Source organism: Enhydra lutris, unplaced genomic scaffold (assembly GCF_002288905.1).
Source record: "Enhydra lutris kenyoni isolate GAN:26980312 unplaced genomic scaffold, ASM228890v2 scaffoldscaffold66, whole genome shotgun sequence".
In the NCBI taxonomy this organism is placed as follows: domain Eukaryota; kingdom Metazoa; phylum Chordata; class Mammalia; order Carnivora; family Mustelidae; genus Enhydra; species Enhydra lutris.
This window is the reverse complement of record NW_019154150.1, coordinates 7,750,915-7,778,589: the sequence shown is the minus strand read 5'-3', so window position 1 is coordinate 7,778,589 and position 27,675 is coordinate 7,750,915.

The window sequence follows — 27,675 nt, the reverse complement described above, 5'->3', positions numbered from 1 at the left end:
AAATGTAGTTCCTTGTTGATGAATATACTCTTTGAGGATACAAGGTAGACAAAAATACAAAGGGAAACAAAAATGGTGCCCATCTTCAGAGTTCAAAATCCAGTGTTAGAAGACCGCTAAATAGCATGTTACCAAGCTATGTGACATGGGAAACAGGGGAAGGAAGCAACTACCTGGTTCTCAGTGGTGCTTCAGAGGGAAGAAGCACAGGAAGTTTCTTCATGATGAGTGAAATTCACCAGGCAGATGAGTGGGAGGGATATTCTGGGAAGAGACCATCACAACAGGAGAACAGGCATGTGAAGAAAGCACAGCAGCCATTCCCAGATACAGTATATAAAAAACTTGGCATATGGAAGGTACAGAGTGATGCCAAGAGATGCTGCTGAAGGGTCAGGCTGAAGCTACTTCCTATAAAACCTAGTGAGGGACTCTTCAAGGCATTTCCCATGTATTCAACTCATGAGTTAGAAAGCCAAGAGTTCTTAGGATTCTAATTTTAAAAATATGAGAAAGTTAGTGTCCCCAACTTGCTGAAACTTTATTCCAAAAAATTATTTTGCATGGTTCAACTGACAATACCTTTCAGCTCCAGCTGGCAATATTTCCTGACTGGAGCACCTCAAAGAATTGACTCCAGGTTCAGTGAAATGAAGAAATTGTAAGTGCAGGCAAGGCAATTAGAGGGCAACCCAGGTGGAGTAAGGTGGGCAGGATTACTCTTCCAGACTGAGCTTCAAATTCAATGTTAGTTAATTAACTCCATGGAGTTTTAGTTTCTTTCCTCTTCCAAATGTAATCTCCCCACTCGTCAAGAGAAATACAAGAAAATAAGATTTTTCAGAGGCATAAAAGTCACAATGCATCTAGTACCAGGCATGTAGGCACACCTTGTGAGACCATAATTACAATTTCAACCTTCAGCCACCACTTGCCTAGGCTGAACTTTAATTATTCCAGTGTTGGAGTCACTCTGTGCTTCCTATAGCGGAGAGTACCTGCAAATCCAGATGGGACCGTGGAGTGGGGGTACATAAAGGAGAAAAGTTTTTGACAAATATTTTGAAACAATGTATCCTAATGAGTGTTACCTCCAGGAAAATAATTGCCATGGGAGGTTACCAAAAGAAAAAAAAAAAAGAAGAAGAAAGAAAAGAAAAGAACATACTTTATCTGATAAGGCTAGCACTGTCAAATATGTTAAGTACATTTTTTATTTTGTTATTGAAACTTGATTGCTTCTTGAGCTATCAGAAATCCCATCCTTATCCCCTAAGTCAGTCTGAAATCTAAGTGTTCAAAGTCCTGTAAGTCTTAACTAGGGGCAGTTTTGCTCCCTAGATGTTTGGCAATATCTAGAGATGTTTCTGGCCAGCACAACTAGAGAGCATGTGCCACTGACATGTAGTGAGGTAAGGGATGTTGCTTAGCATCCTGTCACATACAGGACAATGCCCTCTCCAACACATAATGGATGAGAGAAGGCACATGGGGATGAAGACAAGAGATATACATACACAAGGTACGAAGGAAGCAAAACTGGCAGAGCCCATCACCATGATTTGTGAATGACAGGGGAGAAGTAGGGAATTACAGCCAGGCCTCCAACCTCAGTGACTAAGAACAAACTCATAACAGTTCCCCAAGAGAAAGAATTCAGCAGAGGTGCAGAGATGACCTGCAGGAAGAGAGTGGGGAGGAAAGAAAGGTGTTGAACCTCATCCTTACCTCTGAGTCTTAGCCCAGAACCACATTTTCTAGCTCCTTGGTGCTCGCATATAACAATCCAAGCTTATTAGTCATGGTGAGCTAAAACAAATAACCCCCGAATCTTAATAGCATAAGATTACAAGGTGCTTTTGTGTTTTTGTTTTGTTTTTTGTTTTTTTTCCTTGTTCAAATCATAGTCCAGTGCAGGGCTGGAGGGGAGAGGAGTTTCTCTCTGCTCTATGCAGTCATTCAAAAACACAGATTCCTTCCATTCACTGGCTTTACTATCCCCAAGGCTCAAAGTCCTCCAGTAAATCCAGTATATTTAGTAGAGCTGATGCATGGAAAATCCTGTATAAGGGGTCAAGTCTGGAAGGGGTAGACATCACTGCTAAAAGTATTCCACTGACCTAAATTCAGTAATACAGTCCTACCCAGTGCAAGAGAAAATGAGAAACAGTCTCGCTGTGCCCCGAAAGAAAAGGATTTGAGGAACACACAGAGGAACACACAAAAGGATTTGAGGAACACACAGAATCCTGTACCACTCTGAGGATTGCCAGAATGGAGCCTGTCCTTACACTCTGCTTAGTGAACAGCCCTGTTGTCCAGTCAGCTTGAGCCAAGACCCCTGAATGGCTGCCCCTCCTCCAGCTCTGCCACTATGTGCATTAGTGCTGTTGGTTCTCCCTATTGAACATCTTTCTGTTCAATCTGTCTCTTCCCTTCTACTCATTTCAAAAACCCCTTGGGTAGTTGATGTCCTTCTTGGAACATTTCAGAACCTTCTGAACTTACTGGCTTAGTCTTATCTCCATCTTCAGTGTGGTTTTCACATTGCACAAAGTAAAGTTTCTGAAATACAAATCTATCTGACCATATCATTTCCCTGCTTAAATTCCTTTAGTGACAAACCATTGCCCTTAGAATAAGCCAAATATGTGGAGACTCTTCATTATCTGGACCTCATTTACTCTCTAGGCTATGTGTCACCACTCTGCATTCCAAACATCAGCCTATCATACCTTGAATTCTCTGAGCTGACTTCATTCTTACAAGTCTTCAGACTCTCGTTCATGCCATTCCCTGCACTGGGAATGCTCTTGCCAACTCTTCAATCTCAACATTTCTCACTTGGTTGTCTCTTACTTACACCACTCAGCTCTGCAATCACTGTTTCAGGAGTATCTAATCTCTTTGGCCAGTTTTCACCCGAAGGCGCCTGTGCTGATCTCATCCACTTGTTTACCATGCTGTAGTTTACACACCCATTTCACTCTGTAGACATGGTATTCATCTTTACCCCCAGTGCCTAACATATCGACTGGCACACTGGAATACTCAACATATATCCAAAGAACTTTTTAAGTACCATTAGAATGACAATGAACAATTAGAATGACAAATGAATTATTATTAGTTGTTATTTAAAAAAAAAAAGAGGAAAGGAAGGAAGGAAGGAAGGAAGAAAGGAAGGAAGGAAGGAAAAAAGAAAGAAATTGCCCCTAGAAAAGACTTACAGGACTTTGAACACTTAGACTTCAGACCGATTCAGGGGATAAGGATGGGATTTCTGATGGCCCAAGAAGCAATCAAGTTTCAATAACAAAATAAAAAATGAACTTAACATATTTGACAGTGCAAGCATTATCGGATTAAGTGTATTTGGGTTTTTTTGGTTTTTGTTTTTTGTTTTTGGTAACCTCTCATGGCAATTATTTTCCTGGAGGTAACACTCATTAGGATACATGTGTTTCAAAATATTTGTCAAAAATATTTCTCCTTTATGTACCCCCCCCATTCAATCATTCTCCTCAGTATTCAAATATTAAAAATAAACCTCTGCAGGGCACCTGGGTGGTTCAATTGGTTAAGCATCTGACTCCTGATTTTAACTCAGTCGTGATCTCAGGGTCATGAGATAGAGTCCTTCGTTGGGCTCCATGCTGGCCATGGAGACTTTTTGGGATTCTCTTTCTCTTTCTCTTTCTGCCCCTTCCTCCTCGCCCCTGCTCACACTCCCTCTTAAAAAAATAAATGTAAATAAATAAATAAATAAATAAAGCTCTCCATTGACCTCACAGTCTTCTGCAGTAACTAACCCATTTCCTCCTTTCTTTCATAGCAAATTCTTCCAAGGTTTTCTACTTCCTCATTCTCCCTTCTTTCTTCTCCATAAAAACCCTGTTCTCAAGGCCACCAGTGACCTCCACGTTTTCAGGTTCATATGCCATCTTTCAGACATCATGTTACTCACTTCACCTGCAACATCTAACACAGCTGATCAGGCAGCTCTTCTTCAGCCCAGAGTTATTATTGGTGATCATTCTCCTTCACTGGCTGCTCCTTCTCAGTCTCATTGACCAGCTATGTCTTGCGTTCCAGATTTCTAAATACCAGAATGACCCAGAGCTCTGGACTTGGGTTTCTTCTCTTTTCTAGCCATGGACATTTGTTTAAAAAAAAATAATAAACAGCCATCTACTAAGTCATACTAAGAGAGACATGAAGAGAAATCACTGAAGTGGTACAGTAGTATGATAAAGTCAAGTATTACTTCATTTAATCTCATTAATTCAATGCCATCTATACACAAGTGACATTTGTGTATACACATTTAAATATCCAGCCCCAGTTTCTTCCCTGAACTATAGATCCTTATTTCTAGCTGCCTACTCACCATCTCCACATCCATAGTTAAGAAATATTTTGAATAGAATATGTCCAAGACCTAATTCTCTATATTCCCAATCACACTTCTAGTGTGATTTCAGCAAATTGAAATGGCATGCTTATTCTCATTTAAAACCTTAGAGCCATCCTTAATTCCTTTCTTTTCCTTTTATCCCTCATCTAATCCTACTGTCTCTATTTTCAGAATATATACCAGAATCTTCCTATTCTTCCTGCCTCCAACAATATTACTCTGAGTCTGAACCACCATCAACTCTTTCTTGGGATTTTATAACTTCCCAATAACCTCCCCGCTTCTACATCAACATCCTTATCTCTTCCTTCAGATGCTTCTCTAAAAAAAAAAAAAATGTGAGGCCATGTAACTCCTCCCACCCAAGGCTTCCAGTGCTTCCCATATCACTCAGAATAAAAATATTCTATCTATATATGGTCCTGTCCCTACCATGTCTCTGATAACTCAACCACTCTTATCCTTGCTTACTCCTTTTATCCACACTGGCTGCCATATGACCCATGAACACTCTAACACATTTCCATCCCAAGACCTTCGCATCCAGCCCTCTGCCTGAAATATTTTTCCTCCAGACAGGCTAAAATGTCAAGACTTCATGATCACATTATGAGAGACATTCACTCTAGCCACTGTAACCAAAATCATACTCTCTCCCTCTCTGCTATTGGCCTGCTTTGCTTTTGCTCCTTGGCATTTCTCACAACCTGACATGATATTTATGTGTTCACTGCTTGTATCTGCCATTAGGGTGGAGGATACAGTTAGCTCCCCAAGAAGAGAAACTTTGGGGGCACCTGGGTGGCTCAATGGGTTAAAGCCTCTGCCTTTGGCTCAGGTCGTGATCTCAGGGTCCTGGGATCAAGCCCACCGTCAGGCTCTCTGCTCAGCAGCGAGCCTGCTTCCCTTCCTCTCTCTCTGCCTACTTGTGATCTCTGTCTCTCAAATGAATAAATAAAATCTTAAAAAAAAAAAAAGATGAGAAACTTTGTTTTGCTCAGTTCAATATCTGCAGTATATAGAAGAAATTCAGCCATACAGTAATAACCAATGAGTGATTAATAATCAATGAATTATAGTAGCTAGAATGCTTATATCAAGCAGTGTTATAGACTGAATTGTGTTCTCCCAAAATTCATATGTAGGCACCCTATACCACAGTATGACAATGTTTGGAAATGAGACCTATCACAGGTTAGTTTGGCTGAATGAGGTTATCCGGTGGGGAGGCAGGCTGATCCTATAGCACTGTTGTCCCTGGGAGAAGAAACACTGGAGAGCCATGTGGGGACCCAAAGAGTGGGTGCCCATCTGCAGGCTAGGAAGGAAGCTCTCCAAAACTGAATCAGCCAGCCCCTTGATCTTGGACTTCACAGCTGTTGTCTGAGCCACTCAGTCTGTGGTGTTTTGCTATGGCAGCATTTGCCTGAGCAGAAGAATACAGGAAGCGTTCATATGACCAATCCTACCTCCACCACTTACCAGCAGTGTGACCTAAGGCTGTCTGCACCTCTGTTTCCTCATCTGTAAAATGGGAATGAGTAGTATCGGTATTTACATCAAAGTAACAGTGTGAGGACTAAATTGGACTAATGCATATGAAGTATTCAGGACAGGGCCTGGGACATATTAAACTCTTAAATAATGTTAGGAATTCCCATGGACTTGATTTGGTAAAAAGCTTTCCATGGCCCTACTTTTATCATTAAGTGATATTTTTAGTGTTTTTTGACTTACAAAGAAATATTTACCTATGCAACCACCCCGTGAATCATGAATAATCCAACATTAGAGATGAGATGAAGGCACAGAGAAGTAAGAACAAAGAAAGCACACATGCATGTGCACATGCACACTCAGACACACTCAGAGTCTGTTCTGCTGGATAAACTCCTATTCACCCTCCAAGCCCTATACCCATATTGCATCTTGAAGCTTTTCTGGAACAACCCTGCCTTGACAACAACATTGCCTTGACCTTACTTCCACCTGCCACACTGGCTGCCAACAGTTAAAAGTGGGCTTCTCCCAGTTCTCTGTCCCACTGGACTCTGAACTCTTTTTATGCAGGTATCACGACTTGCCCCAAGTTACCTTCTAAGGTCCCCACCATAGTTCTGCGCATGTGGCAGGAGCTCAATACTTATCTTCTTAGCATAATATACTCAACCAGAACCCATTATTTCTCTGGCTTTAATGTTATTTACACCCACTGATTTGAACAATGCCCCTCCCAACAAAAGCTCCACTGCAAATTAACCCCTTGAGAATGTCTCATACATGCTGCCCTATTCCTCCTTCATCCCTCTGGATGCCCTAAGTGCTGTCTATTGATAAGACATCTGCTCTGGGGCGCCTGGGTGGCTCAGTGGTTAAGCGCCTGCCTTCAGCTCAGGTCATGGTCCCAGGGTCCTGGGATCGAGGCCCACATCGGGCTCCCTGCTCAGCGGGAAGCCTGCTTCTCCCTCTCCCACTCCCCCTGCTTGTGTTCCCTCTCTCTGTGTGTCTCTCTCTGTCAAATAAATTTAAAAAAAAATCTTCAAAAAAAAAAAAAAAAAACAAACATCTGCTCTGTTGCTACATCTCATAGGAAAACACTGGTATCTCCTCTGTCTCTCCCTGTCCTCCCAAACTCTCTCCACACTTTTTGCTCTGTTCTGTCATCTGAAGCCCATCTCCATTGTGCACCCCTTCAATTTAGGAGATACCTCTCCTATTGCCAGAAACCCCAAGGTCTTGCTGGCTGGTGAGAAAAACTCTCATAATTTTACTTAGAGGCTCCTCTCTCTGGAACTTAGTTCTGAGTCCATAGGGGCTGGGCAGTAAGGCAAGCCTAAGTACAGACAGCAGGGCTTTACTCATCAGCCACTGCATCCTACAACAGAATCATCACTAAAAGCCAAGACTGTGAGCCTGGTCTTTAGTTTTACAGATGCCTGAACTGCTTTGGCTCTACTATCTCCCCCTGATATATCCTATAATGTAAGCCAGCCTGAGAGATCAAGATGCTGTCTGGTGCCTGGGACTACAAAGTGACTAACTAGCAAGGAGTAGATGGAACCGTGGCCTATTAATCAGCAGCCCATGACTTTTCCATTTCCACTGCCATGGTGCCTCTTTCCTTGAAGTTAGGTGCCCAAAGGCATGAAGCATAAATAATGAGTTCAGTGCTTCTTACCTTAGGTATAGCTGCGCTGATAAACTGAAAACTCCTTGAACCCAGTTCTTAACTCTGGCACCTAGATGTCCTGGTAGAGAGAAATGATTAGTCTTGACCATTTTCCATACTATTCTGGCTCAGCAAGGAAAAAAGATATCCGAGAAGAAAGCAGTTTTGATATATCTCTGTTAGAGAGTCAAAAAAAGAAATACTTGCCCTTTGGATCACATGACTAGAAGGTTTGGTGGGGCAGATGGAGAAATTAGTACACCACTGTTCTGCCCTCTTGATGGTCCCACAAACCTGCTGCCTATCCCCAATTTCCCAAAAAATTTTAAAAGAGAAATCCACAGCGTGAGAGCAATTTAGAGAGAAAAGATGCTCATGTGCTAAGGCCTGGGGTAGTGCAGCCATCCAAGTCAGTCAACTATGGCCTATCTGCTAAACCACAAAATGGCTGCAATTCTTCACCTCCCTCTGAGTCCACATGTCTCATTAGTAATGTGGTATAATTGTGTGCCATGTGGTTTATTTCCCCTCCCCTTGAATCAGACCTAGTCTTGGGTCTTGGTTTAGCCAACAGAATGCAGTGAAAGTGATGGAGAACCAGTGCTGAGCTGGGGTCTCAACAGTCTTTATGTTCTGTTCATTCACTTGGAATCCTGCTGAACAAACACAAAGTAATTTGTTTCAGAAATAAGGTGATTTGGTTAAAGTTTGCTATAGTCATTAAGTAACAGAACTAAAGGGGAATCAAACTCTCTAATTCTCTAGATTCTAATGGTAATGCTTTTCCCAATATGCATTTTCCCTAAGCCTATCCTCCCTAAGGAATTAGTTATGTCAATCATAAAGGAAACAAAATAGTTATGTCTATTGGTAAAGAGAAGGGGCCTTAATCTGACCAAGGTTTGTCATATAACTTGCTTTACTTGCCACAATTCTTGGAATAGTAAGCACTGTAAGTCCTCAGCACTCACAATTCTGGGCTTCTAACCCCAAGGCTTCTAAGTGAAAGCAACTGGGATTCTTTGCCAGAGATTTTTTTCCAGCTTTTTTGAGATATCATTAACCTATAACACTGTGTAAATTTGGGGTATACAGCTGTATTGATTTAATATACTTGTAATACAAAGTGATTACACTGTAACACTAGCTAATACCTCCATCACTAGCCATTACCTCCAATGATAATACATGATTGCCATTTCTTTTTTGTGGTGAGAACATTTAAGCTCTATTCTCATATAAATTTTCAAGTATATAATACAGTATTATTAACTAAAATCACCATGTGTACACTATCCCCAGAATTTATTCATCTTACAAATGGAAAGTTGTATCCTTTGACCAATATCTCCCCACTTTCCCTACCTCCTAGCCCCTGGCAACTGCCACTGCAGTCTGTTTCCAGGAGTTTGGATTTGTTGTTTGTTTGTTTTTTTAATTCCATATATAAGTGATATCATATGGTATTTGTTTTTCTCTGTCTGGCTTATCTCACTTAGCATAATGTCCTCAAAATCCATCCATGTTGTCACAAATGGCAGGACTTCCTTCTTTCTCATGGCTGAATACTATTCCATCTTATATAGACAGAATACCTTCATTCCTTTATCACTGCTTTATCAATTATGCATTGTTGGACACTTAAGTTGTTTTCATATGTTAATAATCCTGCAATGAACATGGGGTGCAGACATTTCTTTAAGATCCTAATTTCCTTTAGCTATTACCCAGAAATGGAATTGCTGGATCATAAATTTTGAGAAGCTTTCATACTGTTTTTCATAGAGGCTGCACAAATTTACATTCCCACCAACAGTGCACAAGGTTTTGAAACCTTTTCTATGCATTCTTGTCAACAAGTATCTCTTGTTTTAATGATAGCTGTTCTAACATGTATAAGGTGATATCTTACTGTGGTCAATTTGCGTTTTTCCTGATGGTTTCTGATGTTGAACATCTTTTCAGGTACCTGTGGGCTATTTGTTTGTCTTCTTTGGAAAAAATGCCTCTTCAGCTCCTCTGCCCGTCTTTCAGTTGGATGGCTTCTTTATTGTTGCTATTATTTAGTTGTATGAGTTCTCTGCGTATTTTAGATGTTAATCTTTATCAGATATATGATTTGCAAATATTTTCTCCCATTCCATAGGTTTCCTTCTCATTTTGCTAATTGTTTCTTTTAATCACTCCCATTCAGCACAGTATCAGAAGTCAAAGTTAGAATGGTCAGGTAAAAAAAAAATTAATAAAAGCCTTCCAAATAGGGCACCTGGGTGGCTCAGTGGGTCAAAGCCTCTGCCTTTGGCTCAGCTCATGATTCCAGTGTCCTGGGATCTAGCACCGCATTGGGCGCCCTGCTCAGCAGGGAGTCTGCTTCCCCCCCCCACCCCCAGCCCCTGCCTGCCTCTCTGTCTACTTGTGATCTCTGTCAAATAAATAAATAAAATCTTTAAAAAAAAGTCTTCCAGATAAGAAAGGAAAAAGTAAAATTGCCTTTGTTTGAGTATGATATAATCTTGAGAGACAAATATTCAATAAATTTGCAAGATATAAAGTCAACATACACAAATCAGTTGCATTTCTATATACTAACAATGAAATATCTGAAAAAATAATTTTTAAAAATCTCATTCACAATATCATCAAGAACAATAAAATATTTAGGAATAAACTTAGCCAGAGGTAATAGATCTATACACTGAAAACTGTAAGACTGATGAAAGAAATTGAAGAAGACACAGCCAAATGGAAAGAAACCCTTTGTTCATGGATCACAAGAATGAATACTGTTAAAATGTACATGCTGTCCAACATTATGTATAGATTCAATGCAATCTCTACCAAAATCCTAATGCCTTTTTTCAAAGAAATAGAAAAAAAAATCTTAAAATTTGTATGGAACCATGAAAGACTCAAAATAGACAAAACAATCTTGAGAAAGAAAGAACAAAGCTAGAGGCATCTTACTTCTTGTATGGAAATGAGTGATACTGCAAAAGATAAGGAATTAAATAATAGATGGTCATAGAAAATGTCCACTACATTAATTGAGTCTGCCATTTTGCACATCTTCTTTGCGTCATTGGTTCCACATTAATAGTCATGTTTTCCAACTGGCCATGTGGCCATTACTTTTTTCCTTCTCAACTTTGACCTTCTTCTTAAATTTCCTTAACATTCTTCATGTTTAGTAGTACCTAAGGGAATTCATTTAAGTAATACAACTAGTTCATTACACAGGAAAACTCACTTTTTAAATCTTACAGTCATGCCAAACATTATGATGGTGAATATGCCAATAATGTGGCCCCCCAAAGCCATCCCTTGCCTTGTATCTGTGTCATCTCTTGTGTAAGATCTTACAGGGCCACTCTGCGCTCCCTTATTGTACACTACATTGTAATGAACCACAACAATTATTTTCCTATTCTATTAACAAATCAGTGCAGGGTTCTATAGGTTCTCCAGAAATTTAGACTACTAAATAAAGCTGAACTAACAAAATGTTGATTCCAATCTTCAAATCTGTTCTAATGGAAGGTTTCCTCTAATTATCAATAGCAATATAGAGTCACAGTGCTGTATAGACCAATTTTAGGATCCAGGCCCTCCATATAGCAATGCTACATGGATATGTGACATTTTATAACATTTCTTATGTGACTTGGGATAAATGTCACTAAGTATTGGAAAAGTAAATGGATGACCTTTAAATATAATCATTAACTAGCTCTTTCCTTGTCCAAGCATGACTTTCTGCCCTCCTACACAAATTCCAGAAATTAGACTTATCTGAACATGACCAACCTAATTAGCATAGGCCAAATCTTACTTTGACCATCTCATGTTCGGAGTTAAAGAAATTGTCTACCAAGTGTTGTTCACTGTAATGGGACTTGACTTCTTCAATCCATTCAACATGCAATTCTCATTTTGTTCATGAGAAAACCTAGTGGTTGTAATCAGTCATAGATGTATTGAGAAAAGCTGTTCTTTATTGGGTTAAATAAAATATATTATTAAATTAATTTCATCCTTTATTTACATTTTAATGTGATTACTAGAAAATTTAAAACTACATGTGGCCCAGATTATATTTCTATTTGACAGCACTTCTCTGTACAATAGAGAAAATGTGTCTTATTTTAGATTATCTGTGAACTGTGGGCACATTGACAATGTATATAAAGTCTTCTGTTTGTGTAGAACAGCTACTGGTTGCATACCACTAGGAGATTTGGCTGTTGCTCTTCCCCAGAACAGTTAGTCATGTGGTGAATAAACGAACTTAAATAGAAGTCTGTGAACTAAACTGGAAATATTTTAGGACTCTTTCAGTGTTAGTTAAGGAAAGAAAGCTGACATCAGTCAGTTACATTATTAATAATATTCATTATAAGATTACATAATCGCAATGCCATCTGTTAGGTAATGACAATGTGGGAAATACTACAAAAAAAAAAAAACCCACAGCAAAAAATAATAATCTTTCCTACCATATTAGACATAGAATTCATCTATTTTATTTATTTGTTTTCCCCTAATGCTCCCAAGGCTAGTTTTGGTGAAAAATATAAGTGGAGCTGGCCTTTCCTCTGTTAACATGAATTTAACAGCAAAACATCAAAACTCAAGAATTTCAGAGTGAGGACTATCAGCTTACTGGGAAGAGTTATAAATAAAGAAAAGGAAGGGAAGGGAGAGAGGGAGGGAGGGAGAGTTCACATCATTGTGTCTTTAATTCTAGAATCTTAGAGCACTGAAAAAATTAAATTAAAAAAATAAATAACTAAAATAAATTTAATTCAAAAAAAGAAAAAATAAATATGCTACATGACATTAAAAAATAAAATAAGGTTACACTTGAACCTCTCAATTTCTAATCTTTGAAAATCTTTATTTTTAAGGAAACTAGGCTCAAAACAATACTTTCAAGAATGCTTCAAATTTGTGCATGAAAAAATACACAGTAGGAAAGAAAGTAGAATAAGAGAAAATGAAATAATGAGAAAAAAGAGAGTGAGACAAGAAAAGGGAGATGGAGAACACAAAGAGGAAATAGACAAAAGGAATATCTACCTATCTTCTCCACGTGGGTCACACACTCCATTAGCAATATGAGGTCAATAATGGATGGCTTACTGAGCATCTTCTAGGTCAGACAAGTCTCCAGTTCTCAACCCTTCAATGTAAACATCATCCCATTTCCCATTTGAAGCAGAGATTCAAAAAGATTGAGGTTAAATACATAGCAGAATCAGTAAGTGGCAGAATGAGAACTGAAATCCAAGTTTATCCAGCTACAAAGTCCATTATTTCCCCACTTCTAGAAGATAAACTCTGACCTTCAGTATACAATCTACATCCCCAGTGTATGCATACATGATGAGTAAATGCAGGACTTCTTGTGTGATTAGGATATGACAACAAAGTGGCCTCTTTGAAATCAACCACCCCTCTAGATGCTGGGGTCCAGTGCTATCCAATATGTAGTCACTAACCACATGGAAAATCACCCCAGATTTCAAAGACTTAGAACAAAGAGAAGAATGTAAAATGCCATTAATAATTTTTATACTAGGGGTGCTTGGGTGACTCAGTTGTTAAGCATCTGCCTTGGGCTCGGGTCAGATCTGAAGGTCCTAGGATCAAGCCCCGCATTGGGCTTCCTGCTCCACAGGAAGCTTGCTTCTCTCTCTCCCATACCCCCTGCTTGTGTTCCGTCTCCCGCTGTGTCTCTCTCTGTCAAATAAATAAATACAATCTTTTAAATAATTAACCATTTTTATATTAATTACATACTAATTTGGCAATGTTTGGATGTGTTGGGGTAAAATGAAATATATTATTAACCTAATTTTACCTGCTTCATTTTCTTTTTTTTAATGGGGCCACTAGGAAATATTTAATTATGGGTTTGGTCCATGTTACATTTCTGTTGGACAGCATTGCTCTGGGGTATAAAGAGAACACTTACTATTGGTAGACAAGCACCTGACATGGTGTTGCTGGTATATACCATAAGAGCAAAAATATTCTCCAGAAAAACTGAATTTTTCCACCTCATGGTGGATAGCAGTCACTGTGTGTCCACCTACAGCCCCACTTAACAGGCCTGGGCACCCACCCCTCAGCTGCAGAGCTGAGAGTGCTAACAGTTCACAGCAGGCCCCCTTCTCTAGAATATTCTTCCAGGCTGATAGGAGCCACCTGGCCAGGGAAGCTATAACCCTCTCTCACTTCGCTGCCCCCAACGAAGGCAGACAATGATTCATGCTTTATTTAGGGGTCAAAAGCCAGTCTGTTTGCCTTGAGGGCACAGGAGTTTCCAGTGCTGTTTCTATTTACAAAGTCCCTCTTGGAAAAGCCAAGGTTAGACTTTAACTAGCTTAGCTCCTCCCCCTGCCTATCCTGCTTAACTCCCTTCCTTGTGACTTTGTAAATTTTCTCCTATTTGGTCAGTTTGGGGAGAGATTTTTTGGTTCTGGCTTCTTTCTTTCTTTCTTTCTTTCTTTCTTTCTTTCTTTCTTCCTTTCTTCCTTTCTTTCCTTCTTTCCTTCTTTCTTTTAAATATTCTCAGTAAACCAGAGAGCCCCAAATCCTTATGTTGGCTCTGCTTCTAGAGAACACAACCTGAAAGGAGGCTAAACAGGTTCTGGCACCAGTTCTAATGTTGAGGGAAGGGGTCCCTAAACCAATAAACAATTTTTAGGACTCCAGGTGAGCACCCTACAATTCAACTCAGTTCTGACACTGCCTACCTAGAGATAGCATCACATTGCACAGACCAATTTTTCAGTCCTATAAAACTGCCCCCCAACCCACTTCAGACACAAGTCAAAAGCCGAGGTTGTCACCTGTGCTTCTGACATACTGGCTATAAATGAGAGTTTCCCGAGACCCCCTTCTTGTGTGTCATCAACTTTCAAGAGCAGCTCAAAAAGCTCAGGGAAACACTTTCCTTACTAGACCTCCTATTTATTATAATAAAATGTAACTCAGAAATAGCCAGATGGAACAGATGCACAGTGTGAGGTATGGGAAAGACACAGAGCTTCCACGCTCTTTCCAGGGTACCCCTCTCCCAGCACTTCCATGTGTTCACCAACCTCAAAGCTCTCAAACCCTCTCCTTTTGAGTTTGTATGGAGGCTACATTACACAGGCATTCTTAACTCCTTGGTCATCAGCAATTGAACTCAAACTCCAGCCCCTCTCCATTCCCTGGAGGCAGAGGTAGAAGTTTCAGTCCCACCCCTCTAATCAGGGTTGGTTCTCATGGCAACCAGCTCCCACCCTTTGGTTACCTAAGGGGTATTTAAAAGTCGCCACAGTAACAAAAGTCACCTTTATGGCTCTTATCACAAGAAATTCCAAGGTTTGGAGAACTTTGAGCAAGGAAACCTGGAGGATGACAAAATACCCATGAGGAATATATAAATCACAGTCACAGACCAAGATTTCTAAGTCTCTTCCCACAGCAAATGATATGCATGTGTTAGTAATAATAAAAATGTAGTAAGCATGGCAACCCTTTAACCAGCAATTACAAAGAGCTTCAAGGACATAAGCTTATAAACACTTTTCTTTATGTCTAACCCCAGATAAAAGATAGATTTTTTGATGATGATTAGCCTCCATCCTGGTTTCAAATGAAGTAAGAAAAAAAAATAAACACAGAAAATTACAAATATGATCTTGAGATTTATTTTACATTGTCTACCTAATACTGGATTAGAGAAACAAACATCTCATAAAGTTTAGTAGGACTGACTAAAGAGGAAAACAAAGGGAGCTAATTTGCATACCAGATACGTTGGGAACCAAGCTAGATGCTTTCAAACTTCATCTCCTTTATTTATTTATTTATTTATTTACTTATTTTTTCTAAAGATTTTATTTATTTATTTGACAGGCAGAGATCACAAGTAGGCAGAGAGGCAAGCAGGGAGAGAAGAGGAGGAAGCAGGCTCCCCGCTGAGCAGAGCCTGATGTGGGGCTGGATCCCAGGACTCTGGGATCATGACCTGAGCCAAAGGCAGAGACTTTAACCGACTGAGCCACCCAAGCGCCCCGAACTTCATCTCCTTTAATCACTGAAATCACTGCCCCTATTTTAAGGATGAAAAAAATTGAGTTGCTCTGAAGCTCTTTAACTTGTCCTAGATCACCCACCTAACAGTAAAAACACAGAGCCTGGCGTAAACACATATCTAACTCCAAATCTGATTGTCTCTCTGCTCTCTTAGAAATTTCCAAACTAGGGGCGCCTGGGTGGCTCAGTGGGTTAAAGCCTCTGCCTTTGGCTCAGGTCATGATCCCAGGGTCCTGGGATCGAGCCCCACATCGGGATCTTTGCTCAGCGGGGAGCCTGCTTCCTTCCCCTCTCTCTCTCTCTGCCTGCCTCTCTGCCTACTTGTGATCTCTGTCAAATAAATAAAATCTTAAAAAAAAAAAAAGAAAAGAAATTTCCAAACTTTTCTGATTGTTCATCCTTATAATAATTAATCTCCACACCCAATGTATAAAGTTCCAATTATTCTAGGACATTGAAAAAAAAAAAAGTGAATAAGTTTAACTACCAAAGCAGTGAAGAGTAGAAGCCCTGTCATCTCACCATTTTGTTATTGTTTACTCTGTTTGCATTATTAAAACCCTTTTCGATCTACATTTTTCTTTACAAAATCTTTTAGTCAATTATCTACTCTGTGAGTGTTGGTTTGGTTAAATCTAAATAGGAGCTAAGAGGTACCTAGCACTGCAAACACTGAAAGCAAATGAATATAGGGAGGTGCCCGCTCTCCTCAGGAAGGCTGACATCCAGCCTGAAAGAGGGCATCTTTCTCAACCCATATGATAAATATATATTTGAAAGTCTTTGTTATTTCTATGTGTTCTAGATGACAAAAGATTTTAATGAATCTATGACTTCGTTTTTGCAGGTTTTGCAGTTGGGCTTTTGGTGCTAGCATCTCCCCACTTTACAGACCACTGTTTCATCCCATAATGCTTTCTAGGCGTGTTAGCATCCTGTTATTTCTTTCGGGTCCCCCTACTCGATTTCAGCCTCTACTACCATGAGATCTTTTCACTGGAATCAGTGTTTGGGTTTCTTTCCTGCATGATCAGACTTCCTGATTGATTCAGCTCTGTGGACCTCCAACCCTACCTCCTAACCAATATTATGGGGCAAATGACTGAAACAGAGAGCTTGCAAGACAACCCACCCTAATGTCTTTGCGTGGGTCTGATTTTAAAGCAGAAGAGACTGTCAATTCACCGCGTTGTGTTTTTTCATCTTGCCTAAAAAGTGAACTGAGATGCTTGCAACTCAGAAGTGTTTTCTGTTCTCAGGGGTCTGAGCAAGTAGAGCAGGTATAAGTCAGTTTCCTTCACTGGCCACCCTAGGGTCCCCCATCCTTTCGACCTTAGGGTATCTCCCCCACCTGGAATAAAACTTCCTCTCAAGGACTCTGTTCAACGTACTCAGTGGTGTAAATGACCGGCAACAGCTGGAGGTGCTGACCTTACCCTAGGAGATTTCCGTTTGAGAGAGGATCACTAACCCTAAGAGCAGAACATCTTCCAGCAACCTCACAGAAGAGTTCTCATGGTGCTGATCTAGCAGAGCACTATTCCTGTCAAGAACCTTGAGAAAAAGATTCTGTTTTCAAGTGTATTTAGGAAACTTTATATCCAGATCCCCTGTTGGCTAATCATTCATAGAGCATGTTCAGACGTGCACTGAAGCCGCTTAACAGTAACCCAGTTAGAGAAACCCAGTCAAGTTAGTTTAATTCTTTTTCTCCCCAATTTATTTAAACACATGATTATCCTCTCTCCTCCCACCCCCAAAACATTCATAAATGCCATATGGAAGTACTCTCCTACAGAATGCACCATTGCAAAGATTAAGAGAACAGTTCTAGTCAATCAGAAAAACATGGTCCCTCGCATATCTCCCAGAGTCACAGGAAGAACGAGAAGAGGTGGGGGGGGTGGGAGGTTGGGGGAACCAGGTGGGTATTAGAGAGGGCACGGATTGCATGGAGCACTGGGTGTGGTACAAAAACAATGAATACTGTTATGCTGAAAATAAATTTTAAAAAAAGATTAAAAAAAGGAAAGATAAAAGAAAAATAAATTAATTAAATTAAATTAAGTTCAATTAGCCAAAAAAAAAAAAAAGAACATTTATCCTGGACTTGAGAGCAGAGCTCAGTGAAGCCTCAAAGACAGCTTCAAGGGTGGCTTTCAGAGTAGGCATTTTAGTCTACAGAGCAGCTAATCCTTGTTTTATATTGTTGCTGTTATTGTTTTTGAATGGTACATAAGAAGTATTTGGGGATTCTGGTCAGTCTTCCAGAATCTAGATTATACAAAGCCCTTTGTCTACAAAAATAAAACTATCAATGTAATGATTCAGAAGTCCAGAGGTGAGCTCAACCTCCTATAAGGCTTTAGTGGCATATATAACTTCTCCTTCAGCTCTACACTGATTTCTATCCATTGGCATTAGCTTTCCCTTCTCCCTATAGATCCAGGTAAACCCCAGCTTTCACATTCCTCTACCCTTAATTCACACAGGTAGCCCTGTCCCTGCACACTTGCTCTTACTGATTCCTATGATGGGACAGGCTACCCAAAGCCCAGGGCTGGAAACCCAAGCACGCAGCATTGTTTTCTTTTTCCTCCATTTTCCTGGGTCCATTACATAACTTTTCCAAGCCTGAGTTTTTTCTTCCTTAAAATGCATTAATTGTAGCAGAGAGTAGTTAATAGGTAGTTGTCTCATCATAAATGTTAGATCAATCTTGAATCCTCTTCCCTTCCGGATTGCACTCACAGTGATTTTTCCAAACTGTTATCCGCCTTCTTTCTTTGTGACCATGCAAGAATTGAACTTGCTCTCAAAGCTATTAGATCTTCTCACCCAATGACTGGCTGATACAGAGAGACAAAGACTGGTATCCTTGTCTAAAGGAGAGCCAAGTCTGTAGTGGCATTCACCACGGATTAAGTTTAGGCTATATATCAACTATACCTATATCCTCACCTAACTTCTTCCCTGTCATATCGTGCTTCCCTCATTTCCTTACAATTTCCATCTGAAATCACCACTCAATAAATCAATTGTATAAGAATTCCTGTCTCGGGCTATTTTTAGGGAACCTGAGCTAAAACATTTTCCATCAACTTTTCTCCCTCATTAACCTTTTCCCTTCATTTCTAAATTTCATTTGGTCCTCTGTCTTTGATCTTACAACCACTAGAATACAAATTTCCTCTTTCCAGATACCAATATTAAATATAAAAATAAATCATTTTTCTTTGGAGGCTTTCTCTCTTGAAAGTTTTCTCCAATTTCTAGGCACCTCTAAAATTACACAAGTTTTACCCTACTAACTAGTTAATCCTGCTTGATCAGCAAATATAAATACAGAAAGTTTATCAAGAGATATTACTAACATAAGTACCCAAATTGCTTTTTTGAACTTGAATTTGAACTTGTCCACCTTTTAGTGACCATCTACAAAGACTCCTTAATCATAATGATCACTAGAGGAAAGACAATATTCCTGAAGTGTAGCTCCACTGTTTTTGTTCCTTCCAGCACATATAGTCCCCAGACTCCAGGGTCTCAAGCCCCTGATACACTTAGCCAATAGTTCTACTTTGTGGCTCTCTGCGCCCACAAAGGATCTGGTCCATTACGGTACACCTTGGCAGAGGGTTCTGTTTATGGGTATGTTTGGGAAACCATCTACACTAGGTTCCTTCATTGAATACACATTCAATTATCCATAAAGGCACAGGTTGAATGCATAGCATTCATGCTCTTAGATGGGATGGATGTGGTGAGGGTAGGGAGCAGAAGACACAATGTCTCTAATTCTGTTATGGCCATTAATCCACTCCACCAATTTTCCACGCTCTGATACATTCCATGATGTACTATCACTGAACTCAGTATCAGTCGAGGCTTGACCTCTTGTCTCCTATGCCACAGCATAGATTTGTATTACATCCTCATGTACTTCTAGAAAACATTCCTGACCAAAAAATCCTCTCTTTTCCAGGAAAGACTGAGCAAATATTGACCCAGATTACTTTGCAGATAAGTGATGAAATTTTCACCCTTTAAGTGAATACATTTACTTGTGATCATATAGCTCCTTTGCATTCAGGCTATGGCCCACCTTCTTCCTTGCAGAGAACAAACATAAAACCCATTTTCTTTCACCTTTGTTTAATTAATGGGAACACTTCCCAGAGGATTAACTTCTTTAAAATTTTAATAGAGTCACTGAGCTCTTGAGTTGCTTTGCCATGATATAGCTCTATAATTGTTATGTTGCTTTAGCTCTGGTAATTGTGTGACTACAATGTGCATACATGCTAGAAGGTTAAATGGGCTGAAACATGACAAAAAAAAGTGGTTAATGAAGAATAGGGTTTATGAGCCCAGCTGTTTCTCCTAACCTGCATAGATGATAAGAGCAGGCTTGCATACCTCTGAGATCTATCACTTTCATAAAAGGTCGGAGTGGAATTGGAGTTATAACCACATCTGGAACAGGGCCAAAGTGAAAGTATAACTTTCTACTAGCTGTGATGAATGAAGTTCCAGAAGCCAGGATCCTCTCTTCATGGTTCTGCAAATCTGGGAGCACAGTCAACTCACCTAACTTCATGCAGTGAGAATGTGGAGATCATATTTTGTCACATCAGAATATAAAATCAACAAATTATTTAACACTCAATCTATTAGCAAGGAATGAGAGTAACTTGCCTGGATTTATCTGAAGACTTGTGTTTTCTTTCCTAGATGGAAATTTTAGCATTATAATTGTGTGACTTAGCTATGCCTACATTTTTCATGGGAATTTGGATTCCAGTTATTAGGGGCTAAATTTTGCAAATTTACAAATGCTTAAATAAAGTAGTGACATTTAGATAAGACAGAAATGGGATCCTGATGGAAGATGATGGCTGTCTTGAATATCTAGAAGAAATGTGTCCAGAGAGTAAAATAAACTAATGATTGAAAGTTGCATTGAGGTGTATTTTTGTTCAGTGTTTAGAATCCTACAGATGGAAAATGAATGGCTTGGGTAATTAATAAGTTCCTCATTACCAAAATGAGGTAGTCAAGTACAGCCTAGATGCCATCTTGCAAAAGACTTTTAATATTGAAGAGGTTTGTCCTAAATCTAATGTTTAAATTCTGTAATTCCAAGCTTAGGTGACAAGCACAAGACTAGTATTGAGAGAGGTAGATACACCATAGAGTGGCTCAAAATTTGAACAAATGACCTAATAACTGTGACTGGGTTATGTTCAAATATTGATTTTTTTTCCCCCGTAATGACCAAAGCAAATGGAGTTTCTTTTTGTATAATAAGTCTACATTGATAACTATATAGCAGTCAGAATAAAGAATTTAGAAAAATACACCCTTTAGCTTTTTATAGAAATCTAATTTTCAGGTTGTGACCCTGTTCCCCAGGGAGCTGTTATTTTCATCTGCCTTTGGCAATAAGTTAATATTGTTGATAAAATATTTAAAAAGTACTCAATATGGCAGTAAGCACTTGGTTGATTCTCCTTTCTATGTTCAGATCAAAATCAGTTATGGTATAAAACATACAAGATAAAAGTTTCAAGAAAGCTATTGTGGAATACACTTTGTGTCTTTACTGAGGAATAGTGTAACTATAAGTGCCTCCATGGCTTGGAGCAAAACTATGTGTCCTGGAATATGCAAAAACTCAGCTATAGATGAAATAAGTTCCCAGGTTGTCATTCAACCTTCCTCTGTTCCCTATATTTTCTAATGGGTCCCACCAGCATAATCCATTATTCAATCTACTCTCTTCCTCATCATTTTTTGTTCATTTACTTCAGGAACTACAAATAAGACTCTTCTCACACAGTTAGATGTATCTATTAAGCAATGGCTTCCACCAACCTGCACTAATCTTAGAGAATTACGATTGTATAAATAGCAGTAGAGTAGAAGTAGAAGACTATCAGGATCCCCACAACTCCCCAGTGTAATGTAAGAAGCTATAAATGGCATTGATGATATACTCTTTGCCCTCAAGAAGCTTATGGAAAAGTTATTATTCAGTAAGAATTAAGTTATAATGTAAACACACATGGAACAAATTTTATATCTTCAAAATTAATCCTTAAAATACTCCCTGCAACCTTAAACATTAGAAGTATGTATCTTGATAAAATGCTCAAACTTTGAGAAGTACATGAGAACTGAGAACAACTGCTAAGACCTCAGATTAATGTCTTTTATCTCAACATGTAGTGGGGGCACTAAATGTAGTGGTAGAAAGAATCTCTCTTCTTCCTCTTTTCTTTTTTATTTATGTATAAACTTAGAAAAATTCTTGCTCGGTAAATGCATGCATAATGTAACTTTATAATATTCTTAATAATTTAATATATTGGTTCAAATAGTGCATAATTTCATATATGGTAATGCAAAAGATTCAGAACAAAACAATCTTAATAAAGAAAAACAAAATTGTAGGTATTATAGTTTCTAATTTCAAAACTTATCACAAAGAAACAATACAACAGTGCAGTCCCAGCATAAGGATAGACATATAGTCAACTGAATAAAATTGAGAATCCTGAAATAAACTCTTACATTAATGGTCAATTGTATTTCAGCAAAGATAATTAAATGAGGAAAGAATAGTCTTTTCAACAAATGGTATTGGATACCCACATGCAAAAGATTGAAATCATTCCCCTACTTCACACCACATGCAAAAAATTTACTCAGAATTGATTATAGATGTAAGGGCCTATTTAGTCAGAGCAATGCCATCCGGTTAAACAGTGATTTTGTTGTTTATGCAGTAAAACTTAAACTGTCCCTGCATCCCTCCCACCAGGGGACTTACTTAAAACAAGTCCCGGAAACCAGTCCCAGGTAACAAAGCCCAAATACAAGGGTGGGTCAGGCCAGGTGGAGGTATCCAATCGGTGGGGGCACATACTGTCTCTCTAGCTACCAAGGAGTATGGGTCCCGCCCTTTGGGCACCTTTTGGGCGCCAATTCTGACCAAAGTGATAGGCTAGTTCAAATATCTACTAGGGTAAATTGTAATTCAATTGGCCACCTGTGTTTGACCTAGCATGACTGTGCAGCTTTCTCTGTGTGTTACAATCTCATTGGCCACCTGTGCGTGGCCAGGCCCAACTACATGGCCCTTGCCCTTTAAAAGTTAGTTGGTAAGTCAGGGAGAGGTCGCCTCTTTGCAAGAGATGGCCCTGGCCAGTCAGTTTGATTCTCAATGCTTGGCGTGAAATAAAGCTTTGCTTGACCTTCGCTTTGTATCAGTCTCGTTCCTTTGACCATGGACCCAACAATAGACTAAATTAAGAACTAAGATTATAAAATTCTTAGAAGAAAACCTAGAAGTAATGGTGACCATAAATTAGGCAATAGTTTATTTTAAATGTAACACCAAAAGCATAAGCAACAAAAGAAAAAAATAGATAAATAAATTGGACTTAATCAAAATTAAAAATTTTTATGCTTTTAGGGATTCCAAGGAAGTAAAAAGATACTCCCACTGAATGTGAGAAAATACTTGTGAATCATATGTTTGATAAAGGTTTATATTCAGAATATATAAAGAACTCATATATAAACTCAGTATATAAGGAACTATAAAAACAACAACAGAAAGACAAACAATCCAGTTAGATTGGGCAAAGGAGGTGAATAAATATTTCTCCAAAGAAGAGTTTTTAAATGTCCAATAAGCATATGAAAAGATGTTCAACATCATTAGCCATTAAAGAAATGTAAATCAAAACTATAAGATACCACTTCACACCCATAAGGTGACTAAAATAAAGACAGACAATAACTAGTATTAAAGAATATACGGGAAATTGGATCCTTTATATATTTCTGGCAGGGTTGTAAAATGGTGCAAACATTTTAGAAAACAATTTGGCAGTTTCTCAAAGAATTAAATATACAGTTACTATATGACCTAGCTCTTCTACTCCTACATATATACCCAAGAGAACTGAAAGCAAATAAGTCCACAAAATATCACACACAAATATTTGTGTAGCATTATTCATAATAACAAAAAAATGAAAACAACAGAAATGGTCATCAAATGATAGATGTATTAACAAAATACGGCATATCCTTACATATCCTGTGATATATTACACAGTCATGAAAAGGAATAAAGTGCTGATATATGCTACAACTTGGATGAACCTTGGAAACACTAGTTCTAAGTGAAAGAAACCAGTCATAAAAGGCCACGTACTGTATGGCTCCATTTATGTAAAAATGTCCAGAATAGGTAAATATATAGAGCCAGAAAGTAGATGGAAAAAAGAAGGGAATAAAAAAATCTGTTAAAGAAAAAACATAATAATGCATTTCATAATATTGTGAAATTTTAGAAATTTCATAATGCCTTTCAAAAACAGAGAATTCACTGATATACTATTGTACCATCTCCACAATTAAATGAAAAAAATTATCTTATTGGGCTAGTATGTCAATACTATGAGAAAAAGCAAAAAGATATTATAATTCTACAAAGGCAGGAATGTGCATTAGCCATGGTAGTATGTTCAACACCCAAATGACACAGTTACAGGCAAAAAGAATACACCCAGTACCTATTGTCAGTGTGAAGAAATTCAGCCAATTAGGTCATAATGGCAAGCAGAAGGCATTGTTATTCCTTCCTTTGGAACAATTGATTCATCTACTCTCCTTTTGATGGGCATTTAAGTGGTTCCCAAGTTTTTCCTTCCATTTCAGTACTATGAACATTTTTAGATATGGCTCCTGTTGTGCATGTGAATGATTTCTCATTCACATGAAGGGAGATTGCTGGTTTTCAGAACGTGTGAATTTTCAGCTTTACAAGATAATGTCAAACTGCTTCTCAAAAGGTTATCCTAAGTCACACATGTTCCTTGATAAAGAGAAATGGCAATGCTGAAGACCCTCTGTTCTTCAGTGAAGTCCTACTCATCTATGTATTTCCTTTATATCCTCCCCTCCTTTACTTTCTCCTCTCTTAGAATCATGGAATATAAGTGGCAGAAGGACCTTAAAAAATGTTCAGTTGAAACCACTTGCAGACGAGGAAACTGAGGTTCAGAGAAGATAAAGTGGCATGCTCAACATCAGACAGCTAACCACCCATGTGAATGAGGGTTAGAAAGTAAGTCTCTAGGTTCCCAGTCTCTTCCCTTCTGTTTCCTTTTCTTCCCCTTCCTTTCCTTTCTTCCTTCCAAAGCCCAGGCAGTAGGAAGACTGGCAAAGAGGAATGTTATGTTGCAAAAATCAGAACTATTTTAGTCATGATTTTCAGCTGTCTCTCTGCCAAGAGAAAGAGAAAGAGAGCTGCCATGCCCCTAGTAACAGACTCATTTCAAGGAAATGAAACTATGGATTTCAAGTCACAATTAAGCCATAATACTTAATTTAAGAAACTAAAGGACAGGAGCCTCTGGGTGGCTCAGTTGGTTAAGCATCCAACTCTTGGTTTCAGCTCAGGTCATGATCTCAAGGTTGTGAGATGGAACCCTGTGTAGGACTCATGTGCTGGGTGTACAGCCTGCTTAAGCATCTCTCTCTCTCTCTCTCCTTCTTCCTCTGCCCCTCCTTACCCTCTCGAAAGAAAGGAAGAAAGGAAGAAAGAAAGAAAGAGAGAGAGAGAAAGAAAGAAAGGAAAGAAAAGAAAGAAACTGAAGGACGATCATTTAGGAGACTGCTTATAATGCAGTGTATTGAATGACAGAAGTCATAGATTTCAATGTCACCTCCATAATTTATTCTAGGAGAACCTCAGGCAAATGGACAAACCTCCATAAGATTCCAATGCTCATTTAGTGATGTTATTTACAGCCGATCCCCTAGTTCCCAGGGTTAACAAGAGCATCAACAATACAATAGGTATCACACATATTCTTATTTCAAACTCTTAGTACTTAAATTGGGGTATAGCCGTACCTTAAAAAAATGTTCATTGCATGAATAAATGACTTCATGATAGAAGTATTTTGAAATTTAAACTGTATAATACACACAAATTAGTAATCTGAACATATTTTTTAAATCCTATTCCAGATTCACAATTTACTCTCAAAACCACTTAGCCATTTGTATTAAAACTTTCCAGACCCAACACCCCAAAATTTTCAAGAACTCAGCTTAACCATGAAACAAAAATATAAAGTTAATACTTTGTGATCAGGCTATTGCAATAAAGGAACTGAGTATAGTACCAAAGCTCTGGAATGATGGTTACTGGCCTCTAGGAGGTTAAAGCCTCCTTCTTTCTAGCCATTCCCTCCTTTATATGTCAGAAATTAGGTCTAAGAGTTAAGTATGAAGTTGTTCTATGGACCATGTTATCTAAAAGTGGAAGCTCCAAAAGATGTAGGAAAAAAAAAACAAAAAACAAAAAAACCATGCATGATCAGGAATGCAGCTGCTTTCTGCTAAAAGCAGAGCCTGTTCCACCCTCATTCACCCCTGAGAAGACTGGCTGAGTGTCCTAGACCATTCCTCTCTAGACCATAAGGGAAAACTTTCTTGTGTTTGTTGTCTATGTATCTTTCTCATTTTCCTCTGGTGCCCTGTGAGCATGCTCTGAGTCATCTCGAATTTTCCACCTGAGTTGTAATACAGACTTAAGTGGAGATATCAGGTGGGGAAGCCAAGGCCCTATCTAACTCCCAGGACCTGTAGAGGCAGGTGTGAGACCATGTCATTGGATAACAACAAAGTTATGCTTTGCCTTGCAAGCTTTGCCTAAGTTTTGCAAAGATCGTTCTTAGGCATCTCACAGTGAATAAGGGCAGCTAAGGATTTGGGTTTTCCTGGGTACTCGAGCCGGAGAATGCTGAGTGGGAAGTGTTGAGCAGAACTCAGGGGATATATTTTCTGGAATATGGGGAAATCTCAAGTTAAAGAGAAGCTGCTGATCTTGTTGGCATGGAAGAGAGTCAGATCTTGTAGGAAAAAAGACAAATAAGTAGAGAAAACATACAGAAATGAAAAGGTTTGCACTATTTTAAATTACAACATTGAAAGAAGCCAAAAATGCAGTAGAGATCTGACAAAATAGAACTAAAGGTCTTAGTCAAATTGAATAGCATTATAATAAGAATCATCAGAAGCAAGTAAAGTGTTTTTTAAAAGATCGGCAGAGCCATATGTGTTCTATTTGGTTCTTTCTTAGGAGAATATCAGAAGAGAAGTTTGGAAAAGGATTATCATAAAAAATGACATCCACAAGAGAAAGAATGTGACATATAGTAAGTAATACATTTGTCTCTGTGCTTCTCTGCCTGATTGCCCATTAGTACAGATGATAAGTCATGCCCTCTACCTTGCTTTGTATGGCTGCCTTGAAGGAACATTGGACTGGAAAAAGACAAAACAACTTCCTGATGCATGAAACTGACTGGGGGGGGCGTGCATCATGGGTAGCCGCTGCCCAGAAATTTTCACTGCTTTTACTGTAACTCCAGTATTGGGAGTCAATACATTCCATAAACGACTCTCTTACACACATCTCTTAATCTCACTTCATTGGCAATAACCTTGTTATTACTAATGGTGATTACATTGTACAGAATTATAAAAAGAATATGTAGAGCATGGACTAGATACAATACATAGAAAAGCATATACTTCCATTCAAAGGGAAGAAAACTCTTTGTTAGATCCCGCATTGGAAGCTTTCCTATATAATCTAATTTCTTCCTTCATGGGCGGCAAACATCATTATTTTTATTTGACAGATAAGGAAACCAAAACTCAGAGATATTAATGTCAAAGTACCACTGTTGATAAGGGACATGGCTAGAATTGAATCTCAGCTTCTTCTGGCTCAAAAACCTCTTTCTCCTACAATAACCTGACCCATAGGTGAGTTAAAAGTAAAAACCTTTTTTACAAAGTTTAGTCAATTGTTTTAAACTCAGTAAGAAATGCAACCAACTTATTTTTATTGTCTCCATATTATCTTTTACAACTATATATATGTGAGCTTTATATACGTTGA